We start from the raw sequence: 21,585 nt of genomic DNA on the forward strand, positions 1-21,585 counted from the left end.
AGATGCCTTGTAACAAGTCAAACTCTTGGGCCTATCTGGCTCAGAAGTTCTCCAGGTTTTCAGATTGGGGGCTAGGGCCCCATCTGGAGATGCCAGGGATTGAACCTGCGGCCTTCTGCATGCAAAACAGATGTTGTACCACTGTTGTGTGGCCCTTCCACAGTCACAATTATTAACAGTAGGTGGAGTAGGCTGGACTCTGGTTCAGGAATCCAGAAGCCACCACCCAGAGAAGAGCAGATGATGGGGCTACAGCTAACAGTTCCTTCATCAAGCATCTGGTCAGGAATGGGCATGAGGAGCAAAGTCCTAGTCACCAGAACATCCTTTCTTTCTTGAATTCATTTTGTAGGCAGTGGGTGCCTGATCAGGCATGTACATGGTCACAGACGCAACAAATCAATAATCATTCTCTACAACAAAATGGTGCTTATTTCCAAGGCAATGTGTTTAGCATCAGGGTGGCAGAAGCAAACCCAACATTATTCTCGCTTTCATGATGCTTCTATGATTTGAGAGAAAGCTGCGCGCACACACATTATTATTATTACTAGTAATTATTGTTTTTAAAACAGGCTTGGCAAACTATTGTTGTTGTCGTTTTTGCTTTAACATGAGAGATGCAGACACAGTTTTAGAGCATGGCATAGCAGGGGGAAGAGAAATGTTCTGTGTGCTTCTCAGCTGAAGCAATACATACTCCAAAAGAGTGTGTTTCTGCGTAAGCATTATGTCTAGGGTCTAAAAGGACCCAGCTGGGCCACTTGCTAATAGTCACTGATACACCTATCCACATAGGTTTTGTCTAATCTACTTAAAACAGACACCTAATTGGAAAATTTGCACAAGTAACTCAGAATTGTATTCTTACAATTATGGGCAAATAAAACTTTCCAGCCAAAGGAGCCTCAGTCCTACAAGCTCCCTGCTACTCGCTTCCCTTTCCTTCTTAGACAGGTGTTGGCTAGCCAATAAAACTGCATCAGCCACACACACAAAAATCATACTGAATCAACTCTTTGTAATTTAGTACGCAACCCCAAATAATCTCTGGCTCTGCTAATATGTAGGCCTGGTTTGCATGCCACATTAAGCCAAACCATGGTTTAGCAGGTGCATGCTATGTGTATGTGGGCTCTTGGAAAAGAGATTCTGGCCTCTTTGCTCCATCTCAGCTGTTCTGCTGCTCTGCTAAACTAGGCCAAGTCATGGTGTTTGGCACATCATCCAAAACTGAGCTTGTGTCTTAGCTCTCCTGTAGGATAAACTCTGGTTGCAGTTCGCCCACAGAGAGATAAACCACAAGCTCAGGTTTGGGAGGAGCATGGGAGGAGCACAATCTCCTGTTCCAGAGTCTGCAAGTTCATGCTAAGGCAGGGGTTGGCAAACTACGGTCTGCGGGCCAGATTCGGCCCAATTGCCCTCTGGATCCAGCCCGCAAACGGTTCTGCAATTGCCGCTTGGATCACCTTTTTCAATTTTTTCCCAGGCACCCTTTTTTTGCGATTTCCCCCCGGGACTACATCTCCCAGCATGCTGCCAGGTTGCTCAGACTTCTGTGACGCTGGCCAATCCGAAGCCTTAGCAACCTCAGGCCTCCTCTCCATTGGCTGGTTTGACGTGAGCTGGTGGCCAATGGCGACACTTCCCAGACTCGCTGCTCCAATTGGGGCGAGGCACAGGGCAGGTCACCTTGTTGACGTCTAGCTCCGAGTAGGGAGGAGAAGCAAAGGGGAGGGAAGAAGCGGGAGCAGAGAGCCTGCGAGGAGGGCGGAGGAGGAAGAGGAAGAGAAGGAAGAAGAGAAGGAAAATTTAAAGTATATTTAAAAAAACACTGTAAAATTAATGAATGTTAGAAAGATGCTGGAATGGATTTACATGGTCTTAGCAGAAAGGTTATAGAGAATTAAGTAAAAATGGATTGTTAATGTGTTAAAGTGTAAAATTTAAGGTTAAATTGCGTTAAGATAAATTAAGGAACAAAAATTTGAGAAAGAGGGAAAGGAATTGCTGGAACAATTATGAAATAGAATACAAAAAGGGAGGCGTGAGGAAGTCAAGGAAATAAGCAAATGAAAGATAATGATATGAAAATACTGGATTTTAATGTTTTTGAATGTTACTGTTTAGTTGTATTGTTTTTGGTCTTTTTTCTTTTCTTTTTTTTCTTCTTTAGTGTTGTATTTTTTTTATTTTTGAAGTATTGTAATTTTTCCTTACTATTATTGTCTGTTTTTCTTTTTTCTGTAATTGTTAAACTTCAATAAATATTTTTTTTTAAAAAAAAGGAAGAGGACTCTTCTGTGCTGCTCGGCGGTGACACATTAGCAGAACGGTCATAGACACCTTGGGGTAGGGGACTTCCAACGGGGTGGCTGGAGCCCCTCCGCGCAAGCTGAGTTCCAGCACCAGAGGGGCGCCCCCTCCCCTCCCCTCCCCTCCCCAGCCCAGCCCAGCCCGCTCCATCTGAACACAGTGAGTGGAGGTATCTCAGCCGCTCTGTCTCCGAGGGAAGGAGGGAGGGAAGGAATAGGCGCGTGCACATGCGTGCTCGTGCGCAGTCCGACCCGCCACATGTTCTGAGGGACAGACTCCACTAATCCAGAAATAGTACCTCGGGTTAAGAACTTTGCTTCAGGATGAGAACAGAAATCGCATGGCGGCTGTGTGGCAGCAGTGGGAGGCCCCATTAGCTAAAGTGGTACCTCAGGTTAAGAACAGTTTCAGGTTAAGAACGGACCTCCAGAACAAATTAAGTTCTTAACCCAAGGTACCACTGTACTACTTCCGGGTTAGCAGAGTCTGTAACCCGAAGTGTTGGTAACCTGAGGTGTTTGTAACCCGAGGTACCACTGTATTAGATTGCCCAACTGTGAAATTTAGAGCTGTTGCTGGTTGTTTTTTTAATAGAGCAACATGGCTACCCCTTTTGTGTGTGTATGTGTGTGTTTTAATGCAGTGTATGTAACTTGGGCTTTTTACAAGCTGTGCACGTTCCTTTCGTAGCAGCCATCAGGCATTCCAGCAGAATAAAAAAGAGAAAACTATTAGCAGCAGCATCCAAAGTGGTGATCAGCCAATTAGTTTTAATAGTTATGCTTTTAAAAGTTATCAAAACCAAGGCATTAATAGCAGGAGATCTTTTTTTATTTTTTTTTTTGTAAAATGGTTAGGAAATGGGGGCCCTCTACTTTCTGCAAACAGATGCTAGCAACCCTGATGTGAATCATTCTGTTAAATATATCATTAGCCAAACAAAGTTCTGTTAATCACACACGGCGCACCCGTCATCCCCTGCCAAACCCTGGTGACCAAAACTTCCTAATTTTAGGTATCTCAGTTTGGCTCACAAGTAGGCAGAAATGGGATTTTCTAAGATTTTCAGCCCCCAGCACTGGTTATCCTGACCTAAGAGAGCTTTGCTGGTTGGGCAACAAAAATTGTACATAATTATCCTATCTAATTTATGTAGCTAATAGATGTACTTTTTTGCTGTTTATATGTTCATACTACAGTGGTAACTCGGGTTACAGACGCTTCAGGTTACAGACTCCGCTAACCCAGAAATACTGCTTCAGGTTAAGAACTTTGCTTCAGGATGAGAACAGAAATTGTGCTCCAGCGGCGCAGCAGCAGCAGGAGGCCCCATTAGCTAAAGTGGTGCTTCACGTTAAGAACAGTTTCAGTTTAAGAACGGACCTCCGGAACGAATTAAGTACTTAACCAGAGGTACCACTGTATATGGAAATCTTAAAGCATGCTAATTTTCATGTGTGGTTTAAAAATAACCATTAAAAAAAATAAATCCAAGTGATGGAATGTATTCATGAGAGAGAGAGAGAGAGAGAGAGAGAGAGAGAGAGAGAGAGAGAGAGAGAGAGTGTCTATAACACCACACACATGAAAGAGACACTGACTGGTTCATCTACCACTTCGACCATAGATTGTTTTAACCTGGTTTTAAAGTTGTATTTTAAATCACTGTTTAAATAATAATGATGACCTTACCCCAAAAGGGAAGGTTTGAGAGATGATCACATAGAAAAGAAAGATTCCTAATAAAATTCTTATCTGCCTCCTTATTATCCCAACCTGCTGGGTTCCAAGAAAGAATGTTAAGACCTTTCTAGATGTTTTCTAGTCATTTACTGTACCTTAGAGGGGAGCGGAAGGTATCATAATTTGCTTTTCTATAATTACCTAGAGTCCTTGGGCTTATCTTGAGCATTTGTTAACAGATAATCCCTTTGATCTCTGGAAAGTAGATTGCTAGCAGGGTAGGAGTTTGAGGCCTCTAACCTGGAGATGTTTCTTCCAATACTGTACCTGCATTCAGGCCAATATAATTGATATTCCTTTCTTGTCTATTGGAATGTATCTGGATATTATTTGTATAGGTGACAAAGGCAGGAGTCTTATAGCTGAAGAACTTTCTGCTCCTTTCCAGACTGTGATTCCCTTTCTCTAGCAAGTACAGGTTATTTGGAACACCTTTTAATTTGAAAAACAGCTCTCTGTCAGCGAACATGTGAATTAGAGACCAAAATTTATCCCATACATCAGGATCCTGAAAGGTTAGTTCTCTAGCCAAAATTAGACAGGTATTTACAATGTAAACCATTTCCTAAACCCAGGGAAACCCCTACAATGGACTGAATTCCTGCTTGCAGTTCAGATTCTGTTTTAATTATTCTGCTGGGTTTTTCCACTGGTCAGTTATGAATGACCACCCCCCTCATTCACAAGCTTTCAAAGTATGTTTATTAAGCCATCATTCGCTGCCTTTTCCTCCCATCTGTGCTATAGGGCAGGAAATGTGGAGAGCTGCCCTGAAGCCTTCAGAGTTCCATCGAAAGACGCCAGCTTGTACAAATTAGATTAGGTGACAGACCCAGATCATTTCCTTGGAATGTAGCAAGTGGATTATTAGCATACTCATCCCCTATCAGTAGCCTTGTATCTGAAGGAGTAAAGAGATGAATGGAAAAGGACTCCTCCAAGTCCATCTCATGAACATTCATACTGGTGTAAAAGAAGGTTTCTGAGTTCAAGTTCCAATCTTGATGGGTGTAATTTAATTGTTTGGTTGCTGAATTTGATAGGGACTTGGTGAACTCAGACCTATCTCCATCTCTGATGTACCTTCAAACCATCAATAAACTCAGTTTCTGCATGGGAGGGTCTCAACCTATGGGCTACAGTTAGAATTCCTGTCTCCACTAACCAAACCAGTGTACCCAGTGGCGTAGCGTGGGTTGTCAGCACCCGGGGCAAGGCAAGTAATTTGCGCCCCCTAACCCGTGGATTTGCGCCCCCTAACCCGTGGATTTGCCCTAACCCCAGATTTTGCGCCCGGTGCGGCCGGCCCCCCCTGCACCCCCCACGCTACGCCACTGAGTGTACCAATTATGGCATTCAAAGCCAAAACTTCATTTTCTAATGTGTCAATTCTACTAAACATACCCTCTGCTGTCTGTTTAAACAGGAGACACTGGTCATGTAAAAGTTCCCAGAGTGAGGAACTTTCATTCTCTGCTGTAGCCAAGTCTTTTATGTCAAGATGCTCAATGTACATGGATGACACTTTGTTATATGGATTAAGCTGGGGTTGCCTGGGAGCATATACCATATTTTTCGCTCTATAAGACGCACCTAGTTTTTGGAGGAGGAAAACAAGAAAAAAAATATTCTGAATCTCAGAAGCCAGAACAACAAGAGGGATCGCTGTGCAGTGAAAGCAGCGATCCCTCTTGCTGTTCTGGCTTCTGGGATAGCTGCGCAGGCTGCATTCGCTCCATAAGACGCACACACATTTCCCCTTACTTTTTAGGAGGGAAAAAGTGAGTCTTATAGATCAAAAAATACGGTAGATCACTTCCTAGCAAGTCCAGATCAACTGACCAGTTAGCTAAGCTTTCATTAAAGGAGCATGTAGCAAAACCTCTTACTTGGGATAAGGCATCTCCAGGGCTGTCCATGTAAGACATTATTAACTTTATCTTCCCACAACTGTTTTGCCAATACCTGTGTCTTCCTTGACGAGTCACAATAGTCCAACACAGATTTCTGGACTAAATCTGGCAAAGGAGTTCTGGGCGCTTTATCTGAAGTACTGTAGGCCTGTGCTTATGTAATAACCATGTGAAAACTGTGGAGTACCCTTCAGTCAAGATGGACGTCTAAACATTTCTCATCAGCAGCTGAGCCAAAACAGCTGCTCCCCTATCGCCTGTCCTCCACTTAAAATATGTGGTTTTTTAAGCCCACGCAGAAATAATACAGATAAAAACAGATATGTTCCTTGCTTGCATGTGGCAATTATCATTAGCTGCTGGTCCAACTGGCTTTAAAACCATTCAAGATAAAATAAATTAAAACAAGGACAGACCGCAGAGCTCAAGGACAAGAAGCCTTACTCGTTACCATCTCCATCTGAAAAAAGCTGGTTTGAGAGATGCCAGCACCCTGAATAAACAGTGGATTGCCTTTATCAAGGGTAGCCAACATGGTGCCCATTAACAGCAGGGACAATGATCAGAGATGATGGGAGCTGTAGTCTAGCAAGCTCTGGAGAGCACCATGTAGGGCATCCCTAGCCCATATCAATGCAAGAATCTACAAAAACGCAAATACAACACGCTGGCTAATAACTGTTGGTGAATATATAATGATGTATATATCATACAACACATCTCACAAAATATACAAGTAGCTACAAGTAGTTATATAGAGTAGTTACAGTGGTACCTCAGGTTACAGACGCTTCAGGTTACAGACTCCGCTAACCCAGAAATAGTACCTCGGGTTAAGAACTTTGCTTCAGGATGAGAACAGAAATCGCACGGCGGCGGCAGAGCAGCAGCGGAAGGCCCCATTAGGTAAAGTGGTACCTCAGGTTAAGAACAGTTTCAGGTTAAGAACAGACCTCCAGAACGGATTAAGTTCCTAACCCGAGATACCACTGTATATAGATTAGAGTATATGAAGAGTATATACTGTCCTTTTGAGGCTTCTGAGAGACGTCTTCCTTTGAGACTTTTGTGAGATGTCTTCCTTTGAGAGACGGTTTGGCGTTCCTCGCTATTCATTGATTTGTTTGGTTCTTTGTTTGACTCTGATATATATAACTACTTGTAGTTACTTGTATATTTTGTGAGATATGTTGTATGATATATACATCATTTTGAAGTGGCTTATTCGTATATTTTGAATGACATCATAACCAATTATATATTCACTAACGGTTATTAGCCAGCGTGTTGCATTTGTATTTTTGTAGGTTGTTACATTTTGTAACACAGGGGTTTGTGTTTGTTCAGATTACAGTGGACGCTCGGGTTGCGAACGTGATCCGTGCGGGATGCACGTTCACAACCCGCAGCAGCGCGTCTGGGCATGCGCGACCTCCGAAACCTGGAAGTAACCTGTTCCGGTACTTCCAGGTTTCGGAGCATCCGTAACCTGAAAAAACGCAACCTGAAGCATCTTTAACCAGAGGTATGGCTGTATTATATCAATGCAAGGCCTGTATCAGTGCATCCCTTCTCAATTATTACAGTCTTGTGCAACACGGATCCTAGTTGCTGGTGTTTCTTTGTTAAAGAGAAAAGCTCAGTTGCTAGAAAATGTTTTTTCCCCCAAGGAATGAATGACAAGTGAGACCGCATAGTTCTTGCTGGGTACAGGATGGTCCTGTGTTCTTTGGGTGCAAAAACGCATGTAGCACAAACTACATATATGTACGTACCACTCCAAGTGCTTTCTTAACTTCCTCGCTCTCCCCTTCCTGCCCCCCTCCCCAAAATGCTATTGCAAATTGACACCAGCTGCACTTCATGGCTTTTTGCCTGGTTGCTTTTCTCAGACCCTCTACCAGATCATTTTCCCAAGGAAGGGGAAAAACGCTAAAGCAAAGCAGCAGCGCCACTTGGCATATGGACAACCTCCCACATCAGAGGAAGCAACTGTGCCACAAGGTTCTGCTCCCAAGAACAAAAGCCCACTTCTAAGTGGGGGAAACTTCGTTGAGGACCCCAGCAGAGGAAACCACCAGCTTAAAAGGACATAGCTCAGCAGTTATGTTCCATCCCTGGCATTCTCCAGGGAATGCACACCATCTGAAATGCTGGAGAGCTGCTGCCAGTCCATGCAGAGAACACTGAACCAGGCAGACCAATGGCCTCACTCAAGAGACACAAAAAGCTTGAAAATCTCTCGCTGCCGTTTACAAGAAACTACAGTGCATCTTAAAAAGAAAGCATCTTAAAAAGTAGAGACATCACCTTGCCAACAAAGGTCCGTATAGTAAAAGCTATGGTTTTCCCAGTAGTGATGTATGGAAGTGAGAGCTGGACCATAAAGAAGGCTGATCGCCGAAGAATTGATGCTTTTGAATTATGGTGCTGGAGGAGACTCTTGAGAGTCCCATGGACTGCAAGAAGATCAAACCTATCCATTCTGAAGGAAATCAGCCCTGAGTGCTCACTGGAAGGACTGATCCTGAAGCTGAGGCTCCAATACTTTGGCCACGTCATGAGAAGAGAAGACTCCCTGGAAAAGACCCTGATGTTGGGAAAGATGGAGGGCACAAGGAGAAAGGGACGACAGAGGACGAGATGGTTAGACAGTGTTCTCGAAGCTAGAAGCATGAGTCTGACCAAACTGCGGGAGGCAGTGGAAGACAGAAGTGCCTGGCGTGCTCTGGTCCATGGGGTCACGAAGAGTCGGACACGACTAAACAACCACAACAACAACACAGTGGTTTTCGTGACAAACATCTGAATGATTTTGCTTCATTTCTGTTGCTAATGCTTTATCGTTTCAACTTTTGTTCCCTACTTTGAACCCTGGAGAAGTGTCTCAGGAGTAAGTGTAACTTTTTTACTTGGTGCGTTCTGGTGAGCATCACTATGCACAATCTTTGGGATTTTTAAGTACCATTATTAGTAGCACGGCAATTGAATTTATGACTCCACCTTTCTATAAAAGTACAAAAGGCATCTTACACAAAATCCAAAATGAATTTTTGGATTTGACTCTGATAAATTAAAATGCTTTTGGAATCCTTAAATATTTCTACGCCTCTGAAAGACTTCAGGGAGAGGCAGAAGCTAAATGCATGAGTTGGCCAACAGAGTATTTATTTTAAATTGTGTAGGATGCCACTGGGGAGTTCTGATTAAACACCACCACTTACAGGCAGTATACTGGATGGCAACCTCTAGTGGAGTCAACTTGAGGAGTGACAGTTCCTTTGGGATAAGAAAATCAAAAGCCTTTTTGGTGAAATGTTTATGAAACACAGACGAGGCTTTTCGCAGCAGAAAAGTGAATGAGGGTTGACATGCATGTAAGTTGCCTGCCTTCCCTGTATGAATTGTTTGTGACACGCTAAGGGATAAAAAATGGCTTAGGGAATATTTCAGTTACATAGCTGTATTTGCTCTCTTTTTGGGTGGGTGGGGGTTCACGCAACACTTTTTTTTTTTTTTGCAAGAACGAATATTCTTCCAGATCAGTTACTGTGTCTCTTGTAAAGTGATGGAGTTTGCAGGGGGGAAAGAACAGGATAATTTTTCAAGTGTTAGCAAGGAAGCGCATTGTGCCAAATGTGAAGAGTTACTCCAACCACAATGAAAACAGAGAGGGCCTAATATAGATTAGATTAGACCACTGCTAGGAGCTCCCAGCCTCTGTGGTTACTTGCCCAGAAATTTAGCTGGTGTTTACTTTGAGAAAACTGAAACTGGGAGCAGCCAGAGCAAAATGCCTGGTTGGCTGATTAAAGTTAAGTATCCTTTCCTTCCTGCCGAGGCCTGTAGAAGCCCACGGTGTATTGATCTAAGCCTTCAGATGAAGTTTAGACAGAGCTCCCCACCACTTATCAATGCTGGTAGGAAGCAGGGAAACAAAACCACCGGGTTTCACACTGGTCTTCCAATAATTTGGTTGTTATTCTTTAAAATGCATGCCAACATTCGTAGGAAAGGGATGGGGGTCGTGATAGACAGAGGTACTGCTTGTATTTTAAGAGATCAGCATGAGGCTTTTCTTACAATTGCTGGACAACAGAGTTTATCGCCTTCATGGTAATACTTGGGGAAACTCTTGCAGCACAATGCTAGGCAGGTCTACTCAGATTTAACACCAACGAAGTCTAATGGGACTTGCTGGCAGGCAAGTGTATTTAGCACTGCTATACAGTATGTTTCGAGCCACAGGGAAGCCAAAACTATGGGTTCACACCCTTTCAATTTTTAGTCATGAATCCTTTGCCCTTTAAAGCTCTCACCTGATCTTTTCAGACTGGGGGTAGGGAAAAGATAGATTAGGATCTCAAGGAAGATCCCTGCATGATTTGCAGTAGGTCAGCAAGAGTTTTAAAATAGCAACAAAGGCTATCTCCCTTCTGAATTAGAGACCTGGAATCTCTGATCTGCAGTAACTCAACTCTAGTATGAATATTAGAATCTCTGATCTGTTAAAAAGAAGAAGCCAAATGTAGATTTGTATTGGATTAAGTAGGTCATCTCAGTACTTGGCTCAAAACGTACAGGAGCTAAGGGGCTCCATCTCCTGAGCCATCACTTCACGTCTGGCCCTGTTTGGTGGGTCTCAGGGTTCTATTTAAAAACAAAGTAGATATTTAAAACCAGGAGTCTTCTCTGCAATTTCTCTACAAATAAGTGAAGGAAAAAACCACCTAGATAGGCTGCCAAAACCATCCCCTCCTCCCCATCCTCTGAAGTCTAAGTGAAATTTTTGGAAGGGGCACAGATTCCGAATGAGGCTCTGTGATTAAACTTAGGCTACCAGGCTAAAACCTATGTCCTGGCAGTCTTCCAGGCACAGGGGAAGTGTGGTTGCAGGAATAAAAACCAAACTGGATTGCCCTCCAGATGTTGTTGGGACTCCGATGAAGATCATCCCTAACCACTGATCATGCTGTCTGGAGCTGATGGGAGTTGGGAGTCCAGAAACATCTGGAGGGCACTACATTGTATAACCCTGTTGTAGGGCAACAATCCACTTTTAATTGTGCAACCACTTTTAATCTGAGTTTACAATATGTACTTGGATCCCTCCTACAAAGGAGTGACAATCTAGACCAGCGGTTCTCAACCTGTGGGTCCCCAGATGTTCTTGGACTACAACTCCCATCATCCCTGAGCTCTGGCTTTGTTAGCTAAGGGTGATGGGAGTTGTAGTTCAACATAATCTGGGGATCCACAGGTTGAGAAAGACTGATCTAGACTCACTCTTACAAGGGGAATTAGCCCAGAGCCTTCTTCATGAGAAGATGCGTCTGCAACCACTAGTAGCCATTGTTGCTAAACACAGACCCCCCATGGTAGAAATCATGGGGTGATGCCTTATGCTGAATCAGACCACAGTGCTCCTTCTAACTCAGTATTATCTCCAGCAGTTTTCCAGGGTTTCAGGCAGCAGTTCTCTCCCAGTCCTATCTGGAGATGCCGGGGATTGAACCCGGGACCTGCTGCAGGCAAAGCAGATGCTATAGCACTTCCTCAATTCCATCCACAAGTTCAGAGGCAGTGTGCCAACAAGTTGCTGGGTTTAGCAGCATGAGAGAGATGCTGCTTGATGTTGGATTGGATGGATCTGCCGTTTGATTCAACAAGAGACAAGAACATCCAATTTGTGCAGCTGATCTCAGGCAGCCTTTCATTTATCTACCTGCAAAACAGTCCTCATCCCTTCAGTGTGTGTTTTGCACTTACACTTACTCTGCCCTCCAGATGTTTGGGGACTACAACTCCCATGATCCCTAGCTAACAGGACCAGTGGTCAGGGATGATGGGAATTGTAGCTCCAAAACATCTGGGAGGCCGAGTTTGCCTATGCCTGTAATATACTGAACTGGATGGGCTAATATGACCTCTGTTCCTAAATCAGGGCTGGGGAATTTTTTTCAGCCAAAGGGCCACATTCCCTTCTGGGGGCCACATTCCAGTAGGGGGCAGGGCTAGAAGCAAAAGTGGGTGGAGCAATGAATGTAAATTTCACATTTGCACAGTAGGCTAGTTTACACACACACACACACACACACACACACACACACACCCTCCTTCTATCTGGATGCAGAAGAGAAAAATCTCCACATCCTGCTCAAAGAAGCCAAAATGAAGGTTATCAGTAGCAAAGTGGTTTCAGGCCCTTGTGGCTTCCTGGCAGCTTTCTGATGCCTCTATCTTTTCTTAAGTCTCCATATAACAGGATGAGATGAGATGTCGTAGCTCAGTGACACAGACAGAATAGAATTAAGGGCTGACACTTGTCTGCTCGCAGCGGATGCAGCCAAGCCTAGACAGCCTGGCTCGAAAGAGCCCAATTACAGCATATGCAATAGCTAGCAAACGATGGCTTGCTTATGTGGAGATCTGAAGACCTATGGATTACAAATTTGATTAAGGTGGAAGTTGGAGCTTTCGGGACATTTGGACTTAAAAGGAGTAAGAAACAAGATTCGGGCTCCACTTTTAAGTATGGAGGTCTGGCTGGAAGAAACATGAACCCTATTGGGACAGAGCTTCTCCGAGATCTGGTGTTTAATACTAAGGACTACAAAAAAAACCGGCAGAGAGGAATTGAGACAGAATTAAGAGCCTCGGACGTGAGGTCTCCAGGCTGATAGTAGATTAAGACTGATGGACACTTGTTGGGGATCGAAAGCGGGAAAGGGGTGGGGTGGGGTTTGGGAATCCAAAGGGTGTACAATTATAGTCTGTTTTTTATCTTGTTTTGTTATTAGTCTGAAAATTGGGAAATTCGTGGAAGGGAATTTGGGTCGACTTTAGAAAAAGGTTTTAAGAATGAGCACTGATGCACAAATATTGATGTTTATAAGGTAAAATTGGTTTTTCTAAAATGAATTAAATATAAAAAGGTCAAAAATTGGGGATAAGAACTTGTTGAACTAACAATTTGGACTGGAATACAAGAAGGGGAGGTGTGGGGAAGTCAGGGAAATATGTTATTGAAAATACGGATTGTAAACTTTATGCGTTTTTAACTTTTTTGTTTTTTCTTTTTTGATTTTTTAATGTATTAAGGTGGAAAATCTCAATAAATATCTTTTTTTTAAAAAAAAGAAGCAAAAAAGCAAAGGATGGCTTGCAAAATATGTGTCTTTCTTCCCCATTTCCGCTCCCCTTCAGTCCTGTCAAGGGGGCAGCCAATAAACAGCCACAGGAGAGGTTTATTGCCTTTGTGCACTATTTGCGAGCTTTGTGGATGCCCACTGTGGAAAGCAAACTGCTCGACTGGAATGAGCCTTTTGCCTAAGTAATTCAGGGACACAAGGAAACTGCCTAATTCTGAGTCAGGCTACTGATTCATCTAGTATTGTGCATAATGACCAGCAGCGGCCGTCCAGGGTTTCAGGCAAGGATCTCTCCCAGCTCTACTTTGATATACTGGGAAATGGAACATGGAACTTTTTGCATGCAAAGCACATGCTCTACCACTAAGCCACACCCCCTCTGAATATTCAGCAGCAGTCATATTCTTAGGGCCCAGTTCCAGACGTGGAACGTACAATTCATAAACTTGCCACCCAGCTGCGGAAGCGTCCATAAGTCAAGTGCTGGAAGGCTAAAACGAGGAGGTAAAAGTGAGGGGTCCATACCTGGGGCACCCCTGGGAGATGCTGCAGGTATTTCAGGTTAGGTAGAGTAAACTCCTCAGACCAGCAAAGTCAAGTGATTGTGTTTTAATAGCATTGTTTTATTGTCCATTTATGGAGGATCATATTTTAATGTTTCTGTAGCTTGTTTTCATATTTTGTAAACTGCTTAGAAACCTATTTTGGCATTTGTAAGAAGTAATAATAATAATAATAGTAATAATAATAATAATAATAATAATAATAATAATAATAATAGTAATAGTATGTTATTTATACCCCGCCCTTCCCGGTTTAAAAACCGGGCTCAGGGCAGCTAACAGCAAATATAAAGCATTGATTAAAATGTGACTTTAAAACAGCATAAAATACAACATAAAATGCAGCAACAATATCAATAAAATCCAAAAACTCAGGGGTGATGGGGGGGCGGGGACCCCAGTCAGTAGACATCAAATGATTACCAGGGCTAACTGGCCAAGTTGGTCCTACTAGGGCCAGCAAGGAGACCAGGGAAGAATTTAAATGTGGAGTCCCAGAAGAAAAATAATAGTAGTTTCCCAGTAATTTTCCAGTTCCACCTATTAGCACCTCTGGGGATTGACTGCTATTTTCTTCAGTCTGCACAACCAGTTATGTCACTTATTTCACCTTTCTCCAAAGACAGGGGGGCCCCAGACAGCATACGTTTTCTCCCCACTGCATTCATTTTATTATCGAAGCAGCCTTGTGGGGTATCCTAGGATAAGAGTGTGCAGCTGGCCTAAGGACAATCAGAGTGTTTCATAGCTGAGTGTGGCTTTGAGTCTGGTCTTCCTTGTTCCACTGCAACACCCCAGGAAGTATACCACTCAGGCTTCAAAACATAGGCCTCATGCAAATTAATCAGTGTTTTACTGCTAATTTATCCAAACACACATGTTTGAATGTACTTTTACCTAATATACACATTTTTGCACAGCAATTTCCCTGAAGATAATGCATTTTTGTATTCTGTTTTTTTTTAGAAATATGTATTTTTCTATGCACACCATACCATCGTTTATGAATTTTTGCAGAGATGTTTGAATTTGACAGGGTGGCTGGATTTCGGTTCATGCACTCTTTTAAAAAATGCAAATTTCATAGGTTCATATTTAAATGAGAATTTCTCCTCCATCCCTGCTCCCCAGTGATTGAACTTGAAATCTGAATAATTTACTCCTTTGCAAAACTATTTGCTACTCATTCTGCAGCAGTGGGCTTGGACTTAGGAGAACTTTAAGCACTGTATGTTTTGTTCAAGACCTCTGAAATGGAATTCAACCAGCCATGAGTTGCCCGGGGGGAGGGGTGAAGTAGATTTTATCTTATGGGTATTGCATTTCTCCTGCTTCAATGGTTTTATTTGATCACTTAATCTCAGGAAGCTTTCTATGGAGTGCATCTACAGGCACTTAAATCTGCTTTGGATATCAGTATTTCAAATCCATAATTCACTCTTTCACTGGAAACAAGAAACAGGGGTATCTACGCAACAAGAAGAAGCATCTCTTCAAATCTTACAGGTCCACCTTCAGTGCCGACTGCGGAGGACACCCCAGAGAAGTGCTTCCACCAGCCTTTTCCCCAGCTCTGGATTATTTTGCAGCTCAGGCAATAAGGCAGCAAAACAATTTCCTGATGAAGTAGGAAATGAGCTTTGGAATGAGTTCAGGAACCTTCAGAACAGGGATTTAATTGAAAGCGCTTGGAGCTCAGCAGCCTTACCAAGAAGCAAGTGCGCCATTTCTGAAAGCACAGCCATCAATGCATGTTTCATAGGCCAGGCCACCGCTCTTAAGAAATTATATTACTACTACTACTACTATTACAGATTTTCAAAATGGCACTGTTATGAGGCACAAAAAGGGTCAAAGCTCTCACAAATTGGGCCCTAAAGCTCTCTCATTGAGAAGCTAAGTTTACAATATGCAGCAAGGTCCCAAGACTGACATAAGAAAATGCTACAGCACCCTACCATTAGACCGCCCTTGTTCCCAGGGAATGCCCATTTCTGACTGTGCTTTGCACATTCCTTGAGTGTTTCTTTCCTGTTGGCATGTGATCCTGAACTCTGATAACATTTCTAGCTTGCCTGAATAGGAGACAGTGAGAGGTGTGGAAGATGGGGTGTGGAAATTCACCTATTGCGCAAGAAGGTTGAATTAAAAATTGCTGCACCGCCCACTTTTGCCACTGCGCCTGCCCACTGCTAGCATGTGGCCCCCAAAGGGTTGCCATGAAGGGAATGTGACCCTTAGGCTGAAAAGGGTTTACCCATGCCTGTTGCATGGGTTTAGGTTTTTTGGGAGATGTAAGTTTTGCAGGGCCAACCTGAGACATTTTACTGCTTGAAGCAAATAAGAAGAAGCAAGGAAACAGGTGGTTTATGAACATATTCATAGACTATATTTGTATGTAAAATATTGCAAGGTGGTACACAACCTAAGTGGGACATGGGTGGCACTGTGGGTTAAACCCTAGGACTTGCCGATCAGAAGGTCGGCGGTTCGAATCCCCGCAACAGGGTGAGCTCCCATTGCTCAGTCCCTGCTCCTGCCCACCTAGCAGTTCGAAAGCACGTCAAAGTGCAAGTAGATAAATAGGTACCGCTCTGGCAGGAAGGTAAACGGCATTTCGTGCGCTGCTCTGGTTCACCAGAAGCGGCTTAGTCATGCTGGCCACATGACCCAGAAGCTGTACACCGGCTCCCTCAGCCAATAAAGTGAGATGAGTGCCACAACCCCAGAGTCGGCCATGACTGGACCTAATGGTCAGGGGTCCCTTTACCTTTACACAACCTAAAGTCGAATCTTACTTCCAACACTGGTGACAAGACAGTGTCCTTCATGGCACCAGAGGACAGGCTAATTTATGGGATTATGGAGAGACCGTGTGAGACATTCACCATCACCCAGCTGCCATGCCTGTCCCCTCCCTCCGCCTAATGGTAGGGCTGGTCCTCAAGCAACCAGAAGGTCAGCTTCCTCTATTAACCTTTCACTTACAAACTGAATGATCCCCACTATTGTACTTCCAAAAACAATAACCCATTCTAGCCATAGACCAGACTTCCTCAACCTTGGCCCTCCAGATGTTTTGGGACTACAATTCCCACCATCCCTGACCACTGGTCCTGCTAGCTAGGGATCATGGGAATTGTAGGCCAAAAACATCTGGAGGGCCGAGGTTGAGGAAGCCTGCCATAAACTGTGAAAAAGCTGCAATGCATGCTATAACTCAAGCAGTGCCACGTCAGATTGATACTGAGGGTTCACATCATAAGCATGGAGTTTATCAGGGTAGGAACAGAAGTTGGAATTATTATATATGGATCCAGATAGTACCACATACAAACTCTAATGATTATACTCCTGAGAAACTGCTGGTAGGGAAAGATAAATTATTGGCAGGTCTGAGCTACTATAAAAGCTCTTTTTTAACCACAGCATTTGAAAAATAGCTCCCTGTACTCTGTTTCAAACCAGTAGTACACAGCAGAGTGCTTGGACAAAGCAATATTTCAGCCTGTGGGATCCATCTTGAATTCCTTGGGAAGCTAAGGTACTGTTTAGCTCCAAGCACAGCTGCTGAAATATTTGAAGATGGTTGGTGGGATGGGAAAAGGAAGAGAGCTCAGCCCATTAGGACACCTTTGGTTCCAAGTGTATTTGAAATTCTGTTGGAAGAAGAAAGGGGTTCACCTGGCCAAACGGGAGATGTGGAGCTATGACGTAAAGAAACATGCACAAAGGAACCTGCTGTTGAAGCAAAGACACAGAACCTAGTGCAAATTGAGATAATCCTACTCTTCTGAACAGATATGGTACAAAACACAAAGGACATATCAATCCAGGATATGCTGGCTGGGATATTGTAGTGACCAAGGGTGTAAAGGCAGTTAAGTCCTCAGTTCAATTTGCATCTCTGTAGAAGAAGTCTTAGACAAGCAGATATATCTGCAATATGGTGACAATACCAGTGTGCCTTGGGCTTGCACTGGGAGTTGGTCCATTAGGACAATTTGGGTATTGCCCCACTAACCTCAGTCTGCCCTCAGCCATCCCCTGCCTGCCTTTCAGGGCTGTTGTAAAGATCAAGAAAGTGTGCTGGACACTCAAAAGCACAACGTAAAAATGCTAGACACACTTATGCATCACTTGAGACCTCTTCGTTTGGTCCTTGGGGAAATTGACATGCCCTGTCACCTCTCCCCAAGCCTTGACCCTCTGCAGTCTGGTTCCACACCTTACTTGAGTGGTTTTGCCTGGCTTGAATGTGTCTTTGAACCAACTTGGCAGACCACAATTCCCATCATCCCAGCTTGCTTTCCCACGACGTTGCTGGACTACAACTCCCATCATCCCAGACCACTGCTCATGCTTCTTGGAGCTGATGGGAGTTGGGAGTCCAACATCCTCTAGAAATTTTTTAACACTCAATTGGGAGCCGCCCAGAGAGGCTGGGGAAACTCAGCCAGATGGGTGGGTTATAAATAATAAATTATTATATATTATTATCAGAATGTCCAGTGTAGTCATGGAAGAAGATCGGGGTTTCAAATGTCTACTCAGCCACAAAGCTTACAGGGTGACCTTGGATCAATCGCCATAAGGTCACCCTCTCTAGGCCTAGCGTACGAGAGGGATATTGTGAACAGAGATGGAGAGGAGAAGGCAAGCATTTATACGCTGACAGAAGCGATGGATAATAACCATGCATTTTAAACCCTGTCTCAAACCACTAGAAATTGTGGACTTCCAACGAAGCTGAACGTTGGAAGGTTGACGACGGACAACAGAAGCAACTTCTTCAGATAGCTAAACTGTAAAACTTCATTCATTCCCCGAGGGCTAGCAACGCCCACCAGTTGGCTTGGCTTTAAATGGGGATTAGGCAAAACGCATGGCAAATGGGGCTATTAATGGCTACTAACCAGAAAGGTATGTTCAACCTGCAGACAGAGACAGTACGCTTCTGAAATACCAGTTGCTGAGTCCCCTACCATGCTGAAAGACTTGCATTTTACGCAATATAAACATGCCAGCATTTAGATTTTGCTGATACATATTGCGAACGCTTTTGATTCGTGGTGGTCACACCATGCAAATTACCAGTTCTCCCAACGCCATTTGCACAGAAATTGCCTGACAGAAAAGAGAGAGGGAGGCCTAGACAAGGCATGGCGTGTGTCCCGTCCCCCCCACCCCCCGGAAAGGAGGAGCGACAGTTCTCCACACTAGGCGTTGCTAGGAAACGCAAGGACCAGCCCTCCCCGCTGCCTACGGCACAGCACAACTCCTTGTTTTGTCTTATTAACATGGTTTACATTAGCAGCCTCGAAGCAAGAGCCGCACTCTGACAGATTAACAAAAACGCGAAGCGAGGAATCACTTCGGAACTTTTGTGAATAAGGAGGCAGCTGACACTGCTGGCTTTTGAAGGACTCCTGCAAAGCTGTCTCTGTTTCCTACTAACAAAGGGGCCTGCAAACACAAACACTGAAATGTCAACAGCAGCTGCGTTTATAAGAAAGGGCCGTATTCCCTTTTGGGGGCCACACTTCCAGTGGTGAGTGGTGCCAAAGGCAAACATGGACACAGCAGCAATGCACAGCTTCTCCTTTGTACAGTTTCTACACACACACACACACAGAGAGAGAGAGAGAGAGAGAGAGAGAGAGAGAGAGAGAAAGAGCGTGTTCTGCACCCCCCATATGGGCAAGCAAAAGACATTATCAGAGTTCAACAACACATTCCACCCAGGGAGAAAAACTCAAGGAGGGTGAAAAGCAGGGCCTCTGAGGAGTGTGGAGTAGCAATAGCCCCAAGGGCCAGAAAGTTGGGCTTTGAGGGCCACATTTGTCCCCTAGGGCTGAAGTTCCCCACTCCCTGACATAATGCATAACATACCTGGGATAGCCCAGTCGGTAATCTCAGGGTTGAAGGTTTGAGCCCCATGTTGGGCAAAAGATTCATGCCTTGCAGGGGGTTGGACTAGATGGCTTTCGTGGTCCCTCCCAACCCTACAATTCTATGATTCTATGTAGGGACTCCACTGTCACGGAGTACAGGGATGAGCACCAGCTTAAGCAGCTGTAAAAAACGGATTGGACAAACTGTATGGGGCCTGGAAAAGGAACCGCTAAACAGCTATGTACCTCTGAACACTAGGTGAACAGCCAGGGGATGAGGATGGGCTGTTGCTTCTGTGCTCTCATCCAGCAGGACTCTCTCCAGGTTATGATTTAGAGTAGAGATGTACAGCAGAGACCAAACATTTAAATCAGATTTCTCTCCAGCCCCTCCACCCCCCGCACACAAGCAAAGAATTCTGAGAAGTGTCATTTGTTAAGGGTACTGGGAACTGTAGCTCTGCAAAGTGTAAGCTATATTTCTCAGCATTCTTTTCTGGGGTGCTGTGTAGATTCAAACTGTCAGAAAACCTGAAACAGCAGCTTGGGGGAGAAAAACAGTGAGTAGGAAAGAGTTTAAGAACCAGCACACCAGTTCCCAGCTCTAACTCACTTTGGAACAATTAAAAATGCCACTTTCAGAATTTAGGCACACTTTGAAATGTATTATCTCGCCTGGACAGGCCGAACTGATCTTCCTTTTAGTGGGCCAAACAGAAGTTTAACACACATTATAAGCTTTCAAGACCCGTCGAGATTCTTTAAGGAACAGTGTGTCCTAAAACCACATTCATGTGAGCTTGTTATTATTGGAGCTTAACAACTCCCAATGCAATTGAATACCCGTTATCAAGAAAAGTGAAAGAGAATAAAGGAGGTACTTTTATAAAAGGAGATGGACTGGGTGTGTGTGTGGTGGTTTGAATCTTAGCTGCATGCTCCAGGATCTTTTAACACTGCCAGGAAAAAGGTCAGTTCCAGCAAATCACAAGAGGTCTCCGCTTACGAAGACGACAACTTACTTCTTCTCTGGAAAAGCAGAGCAGATAAATTGGAGGATTCTCTCACTAGGATTGCTGACCAGCCAAAATCATGTTGCCTGGGCCAGAAATATCACTGTCCTGATCAATGGGTAGCAAAGGTGGCACCCTCTAGATCAGCGGTTCTCAACCTGTGGATCCCCAGATGTTGTTGGACTACAACTCCCATCATCCCTGACCACTGGTCATGCTGGATGGGAATGATGGGAACTGGAGTCCAACAACCAACAGTATCCGGCTGACTACTACTGCTGCCAGGAGAGGAAGGGCCATTGCTCAGTAGTAGAGAACATGTTTTGTAGGCAGGAGAACCGAGGTTCAATCCCAAGCATAGCTCAGTCAGTACAGCATGAGCCTCTTAATCTCAGGGTTGTGGGTTAAAGTCCCATGTTGGGTGAAAGATTCCTGCACTGCAAGGGGTTGGACCCTTCAAACCTAGGCAGGGTCTGACCCTTGCCTGAAACTCTGGAGAGCTGCTTCCAGTTGAAATACACAATAGTGAGCTAGATGGACCAACAGCCTGACTTGGAAGAAGGCAGCGTCCTATGTTCCTTTGAAGATGTAAATCAGGGAGTAAAAGTATGTTTTGTGCCTAACTTTTTTAGCATACCAGCTAATGAATGCTTTTGCTGCCAGGCTTATGCAGGCGATTAAGGTAACAATCAATGTCTGTAATAGCTGGTGCTCTTTGTTGTTGTGAGTTTCAATGTGGTTTTATAGCTGAAAATTGGCTCACACAAGTTGACCAACATGGCTGGGTGGGTAGGTGGGGAGGGGGAGGGGGAGGGGGAGGGGGAGGGGGAGAGCGAGAGCGAGAGCGAGAGCGAGAGCGAGAGCGAGAGAGAGAGAGAGAGAGAGAGAGAGATCTAAAAGGGGACATTCATGCATGTACACACATCCATGAATTTTTGTGGGGTGTGTTCTGCCTCTTAACACCAGCCACAAAGCAACATTCTGTTAAGTTA

At 44.2% G+C, this 21,585-nt stretch overlaps 1 protein-coding gene and 2 long non-coding RNA genes across 9 annotated transcripts in view; 1 reads left to right on the plus strand and 2 right to left on the minus strand.

The window, feature by feature from the left end:
- Positions 1-21,585, minus strand: part of FBRSL1 (fibrosin like 1) — a 762,210-nt gene that overhangs the window by 676,727 nt on the left and 63,898 nt on the right. The window lies entirely within an intron of this gene.
- On the plus strand, positions 3,836-5,176 carry LOC310751511. Its single transcript, XR_014542578.1, has 2 exons — positions 3,836-4,574; positions 4,807-5,176. It is a non-coding gene; the product is annotated as an uncharacterized lncRNA (long non-coding RNA).
- Positions 14,071-21,354, minus strand: LOC310751509. Its single transcript, XR_014542576.1, has 2 exons — positions 16,468-21,354; positions 14,071-16,111 (listed from the first exon to the last, which is right to left on the minus strand). It is a non-coding gene; the product is annotated as an uncharacterized lncRNA (long non-coding RNA).

Source organism: Podarcis filfolensis (genome assembly GCF_964270895.1).
Source record: "Podarcis filfolensis genome assembly, chromosome: 16".
In the NCBI taxonomy this organism is placed as follows: Eukaryota; Metazoa; Chordata; class Lepidosauria; order Squamata; family Lacertidae; genus Podarcis; species Podarcis filfolensis.